This window comes from Macaca nemestrina, chromosome 12 (assembly GCF_043159975.1).
Source record: "Macaca nemestrina isolate mMacNem1 chromosome 12, mMacNem.hap1, whole genome shotgun sequence".
NCBI classification, from domain to species: Eukaryota; Metazoa; Chordata; class Mammalia; order Primates; family Cercopithecidae; genus Macaca; species Macaca nemestrina.
In genome coordinates, this window is record NC_092136.1 from 112,692,019 (window position 1) to 112,697,793 (window position 5,775).

General features: G+C 47.5%; 1 long non-coding RNA gene across 2 annotated transcripts; it reads right to left on the reverse strand.

Moving 5' to 3' along the window:
• Positions 1–480: 480 nt before the first annotated feature.
• LOC105493594 (uncharacterized) lies at positions 481–5,530 on the reverse strand. Of its 2 annotated transcripts, none has more exons than XR_011611073.1 (3): positions 5,454–5,530; positions 4,801–5,000; positions 481–1,010 (listed from the first exon to the last, which is right to left on the reverse strand). It is a non-coding gene; the product is annotated as an uncharacterized lncRNA (long non-coding RNA). The 2 variants fall into 2 exon arrangements; XR_011611072.1 differs by having other exon boundaries at positions 4,430–5,000.
• Positions 5,531–5,775: the final 245 nt, after the last annotated feature.

Genomic DNA, 5,775 nt, shown 5'->3' on the forward strand with positions numbered 1-5,775 from the left:
TTATCTTTTTTGGCCTTGACAGTTTCAATAAATACAGGCCAGTTATTTTGTAGAATTTCTGATTGGATTTTAAGACCATTAATATTCTGTGCATAGCCTGAAAGAGAGGAATGCTGTGACTTCCACATCGTGATTAATGCTAATGAGTCCAAGCACCGTAGGAGTCCCATCCATTGCAAGAAGAACACATAAGAGTTGGTAAGCCTGGGCTCCAGTTTGGAGAAAATAAGTCCAAGTCTACCAATGGTTGAGTAGATCCTCTACCCTTTCATGAGATGAGATCCATGGGGGAGAAGCCATCCTAGCCTCCCTTAATACCTAGGACACTTGCTCATTTGCAACAACCAAATACGGGCCTTTTAGTCACCATAGTTGGTTGTCACAAATGAATGATTGTTTTGTTTGTTATTCACTAAAGCCTAATTAAAACCAAGGTTATCAGGGCAGCTGCCAGCATCCAACGTCTTCCTTCTCGCCTTTCCCATCCCATCACCAGTGGACATGATTCATTGGCTTTTAGTGCATTAGGCAAATTTGCCATAATTGCAAAGAGGGGAAGGAGCAAGGGGCCCATGGCACCACCCAGGCGCTACACTACCCTTCCTGTAAGTCACACGGACTCCAAGAAAGGGGCTTAAATTGCCTTTATTGATTTGTCAGCCTCTAATAGATCATTTTTCACTGAGCAAAGGGCAGAACCCTTAGAGAAAGTTCTTTCTCTTCCTACAACCCTCATCATGGGTCTTGTCTCAGTGGAAGGGTATCTGTGGGGTTAATGACGTGTTGGAGAGAATTAAAATGCAGACATCAATTTTTCCAAAGATATAGCTGAGAGAGGTCCTCTGGGGCCTGTCGCCACCTCTGACAGATCCAAACTGGATTTCTTGACCCCAAAGTTATGCATAGAGAAATAACCTTCAGGATTCTAATTTCCTTCCACCCCGGGTTTTCTAAGATGAGCTTGCTGACTTTACATTCAGTCCTCTGGAGCGGCTCCTCCTCTTAGACACCTTGGAAAAGGAAAAAGCATAGCATGGCTGTGCTATGGAATCCCATGTGAGAGGGCAGCCAGACAACAGTTCTCTAGCATCAATACTTAGCCAACATTCTACATTCAATAAGCACTTAAAAGTTTCCTTAAAAACTGACTGTGTGACAGGCACCTCGCTAGATCCTTTGCAAAAGGGAAGTCCTCAAGCTCAAAACACTTACAGAGACACAGATAAAAATAAGGGACCGGGTGCGGTGGCTCATGCGTGTAATCCCAGCACTTTGGGAGGCCGAGGCAGGCAGATCACAAGGTCAGGAGATCGAGACCATCCTGGCTAACACGGTGAAACTCCATCTCTACCAAAAATACAAATAATTAGCTGGGTGTGGTGGCACATGCCTGTAGTCCCAGCTACTCGGGAGGCCTAGGGAGGAGAATTGCTTGAATTCGGGAGGTGGAGTTTGCCGTGAGCTGAGATCGCGCCACTGCACTCCAGCCTGGGCGACAGAGCGAGACTCCATCTCCAAAAAATGATAAAAGAAAATAAAATAAGCATAATGAACATACAACACAATGTAGTAAGTTCTACAACGGAGCTTGTACAATATATACAAAGGACTCTGAGGCATTGGGAGGGCTGGAATGGAGCAGAAGTCAGACTTAGTCTTCCCCTCTGCCTAGAATAGGCTCACATTATAGACAGAATGAGGATGGCATTTGTAGTCCACATAGCCTAGCACTTAACTAGGTACTGCTTTCTGCTATTCAATTTAGCTGTGTGCATACCAGATGTATCTCCCTCATCTAGATTGTAAGCACCATGAGGAGGGCAATCCTGTCTTATGTTTGGGAAATTCTTCACAGCACCCTGCCAGATGCTAATCCCACTGGAAGTCCTCAAAAGGATACTTGGTGGATGATTCAATCCAGTGGATCATACAGCTATGAGGAATATCTGGCCATCTACCAAATCCAGGCATCTGTGAGGACTTGGAAGGAGTCTGAGGGGAGTAGCAGGTGAAACTCTCTGGGTCAGAGGCAATGACATAACCCCGATATCCCTTTAACACAACATTATTTCAAACATCCTTACAGTAAAAATACTTTTGTAGCCTCTAGGATATCCATATCCAAGATTCAGTCATTTTTTCTTGCAACTTTGTTACAAAAACTTCCAACACAATGAAATTATTTAGACAGTTTCTTGGAATTCACTGTTCACTTTAACAGAATCAAACCTAGGGTTGAAATGGACACAAACCTCATGGGTTATAGATGGGAATATTTTTCAGGGTCTGTGGCATAGACAATCTGTTTAGTGAGGAAATGCAGGTATTATAGGAGAAAGGGGAAGAAGGAAGGAAAGATGAAAAGGGGAAAGAATAGGGAGGAAGGGGAGGGATATGAGATGAGTGGAGATAAGAGTGGTTATTTGCAAAGATTTCCCATTTGTCTTCACTTTCTTCAGATCTGGCTTTTTTTTTTTTTTTTGTCAGGGTGACTTGGCTTAGCCTAATGGGTTTGTTCTGCTATCGTTTTTATTGTTTACATCAATGGCTCACAGTTTTGGCCACCAGCCAGGTGGGACCTTGGAAAGGCAGAGGACCCAAGGGTGCAAAGCCAGAGGATTTCTGGGTGTAGGAGTTCAGAGAATGGATCACTTTAGAAACTGGGAGTGTGAGGCCAGGACTCCATTCCTTCATATCTGGCCATAGAAGGTTATGACTGGGTTTCCAAAGACTGGAAAGTCCTTGGCCTTGGGTACCAACGACCTGCCCAGGGCATTGTTGGGTTATGACTACTACTCTAATTCAGAGATTGTGGCTGAGCAAGCCTGTCAAAGATGAAAATGATGTTGAACTCAGGGCCAGCAGTGTGGAACAGCCACATGCTGCTGGGTGTGGGTGTGTGGAGACAGCTGGGTGCAAATTCACAGCCAGAGAAAATTCTTGGGGATTTTCAGCTGTCTTTATTTTCCCTCCAACAATAAATAGGGAGAACCCCAGACAGTAGTAAAAATAGCTCACACTCTCCTTCAAACCTGTCTGGCTTGAGTTTTTGGAAGGCCTGGGGGAAAAGTCACATTCGAAAGTGGAATTTATTTTGGTGATGATGACAGGAAGTTCAGCACTGGGGACAGAAGGCAGCTTTCCAGAATAAAAGCCCCCTTCATCATACTATTTTTTAAAATTCCTTACCACTGCCCCTCCAGAATAAACTGTTCCTTGATACTTTTATTACATTAATGTAATAAAAGTACACCAAAACAAATGCTTTTTTTTTTTTTTGAGACAGAGTCTCAGTCTATCACCAGGTAGAGTGCTGTGGCACAATCTTGGCTCACTGCAGTGTTCGCCTCCCAGGCTCGAGAATTCTCCTGCCTCAGCCTCCCAAGTAGCTGGGATTACAAGCACCTGCTACCACGCCTGGCTAATTTTTGTATTTTTAGTAGAGGCAGGATATTGCCATGTTGGCCAGGCTGGTCTCAAACTCTTGGCCTCAAGTGATCCCCCAGCCTCAGCCTCCCAAATTGCGGGGATTACAGGTGTGAGCCACCACGGCCAGCCAGAATGAAAGCTTGTTAACGGGGAGCAGGTTTCCTGAGAAGTTTTAATGTGGTGGGGTGAGCATATGTCTCAGTCCCGGCCCTGCCACCTACCGGTGGTGGGAATCCAGCACAGGGTTGAAACACCTCACCTGACTGGCGGTTTCCTCATCTCTAATTCAGGATCGACCCATCGGCCACGCCAACCTCAATGGGTTGCTATGGAGATAAAATCAGAAGGTGTCTCTGAAATTGCTTTGTAAACTGTGAAGTTGCATCCACATGTAAAGTGTTGGTATTAAGGAGCTGAATAAAGCCTCCATGGCAAAGAAAACTGTCAGTGAGAAGTAGAAATACTCCCCCTCACAGCGACGCCACAGGGGTGAGAGCAAAAGAACAGCTGCTCAGCACCCGAGCTTGTCGGGAGAAAACACGGTGTCATCAGAATAACCGCATAAATAGAACGCTCTTGGAGTCGTGCACCACCTGTTCCCACAGATACCATCAGCCAGCCTTCACCACCACCCACCTACTCCCGGAGGGCTGAGAGGGCAGAAGAGAGGACCCCGTTTTACAGAGAGGTAAACTGAGGCCCAGGAGGGAAAAGTGGTCACAGTGTGACCATGGACTTGCAGAGTCCCAAACTCATCCATTCCAGCACCAAACCCCACCTCCCTCATGATCCTCCTGACCAGTGCAGACCTGCTGCCAGTCAACTGCCAGCCCCTAAAGAGATCATTGGCCTGAGTTCTGAAACAGGTCACCTCCCCAGCCGACCTGCTGTGAGCCACCCCTCCTAACCAACAGAGGTACTCAGCCCGCAGTCTGCTCGCTCTGAGGACCTGACCTCTTGTCTTAGGAGGGAGATGGACTGATGGGTAACACCTGCTTACCCCTCGGCAGGGGTGAGAGTCTTTCAGGCAGAACCAGTTTGGCCTATCTCTAACCCGCTAGTTGTTCGGAACCAGTGAACGCAGAATTGAAAACGGAGTTCTAAATCCCCTCACTCTTGAGGGGTCTTGGAAAATGCCGCTGCCAGGAGCTGGTATAAATCAGAGTGTTCTGAATGAATTAGGGACCCCATATTCTTCCCTCAGCCCCGGCAAACCTCTTGGAGACAGGCCCTGGGTGAGAGCATTAATAAATCACAGCACAGCATAGCGGGTCGCTGGGCCGTTGGCACACTGTGGCTTTCCCCGGAGATGTGAGCGGCCGTGCAGAGCCTGTCAGAACTGGGGCTCTGAAGCCAGCCTGAACTTCTCACCCTGCCCTCAGCTGTGTCACCACGCTGCTGCCCTCGCCAGTGCCTCTTCTCCGCGGTGGCCAGTGATGCATAGTATTCATTCAGATGTAGCTCCTGCTTAGAATTCCTGGTCAGCCCAGACTGCCCAGCAAGGGCCACCTGAGTTTTACTGGAACTCTGCTGCACTCTGTAGTTCCCTCTTGATCAGGGCTGCTTTCATGCTATGAGGGCAGAGTTGAGTAGTTGAGACAGAGACCGCGTGGCCTGCAAAGCCTAAAATATTTACTGCCTGGGCCTTTACAGAAAAAGTGTGCCATTCCTGCATTACGTACTTACGTTATTTAATTCTAACACTTACACTGTGAACTGGGTATGAGGACTCCTCTTAGAGGGGGAGAATCTGTCCAAAGATGGACAACTGGTAAGAGGCAGAGGCCTTGCTCAACCCAAGGTGTTTCCACTTCAAAGTCCAGATATACAATTCTCTCCCTCTGGGGCATGTCCAGTCAACAGGCAGGACACAGGTCAGCACTACAGAAAAGTAGCGCTCATCTTTCTTGAATGGGAGAACCAGCTTTGAAACCATCTTTTTGAATAAGGGAAGCTTTAGGCCTATGTCATCCCCAGCCTTTCCCTCAGGTCCCAGATGGCAAGAAGCTGCTCTGAAGACCTACCAGGCAGGAGTCACAGCTTGTGAATAAACCTGAAACCCAGAAGAGTCAGTTAGGCTGGAGCAGCCCCTGGCCAGGCCCTGCAGAGTTACCATGACGACAGAGCCATTTCCATCACAAACCCTGCAACAGGCTTCCAGAAGGTGATTCATGGTTGACCTCTGGGGGCTGGGAACTCTCCAGGGGAGTATTGTTTCTAGTCTGGTGCAAAACTTGGACCATCTACTTCTCTGCTGTCCGGTGGAGGTGAATATTGTAGTTGAGGATGCAGAGATAAAGCACCCCATCCCCTGACCTCCTAAATCCTGAAGTCGGCCCAGGAAGC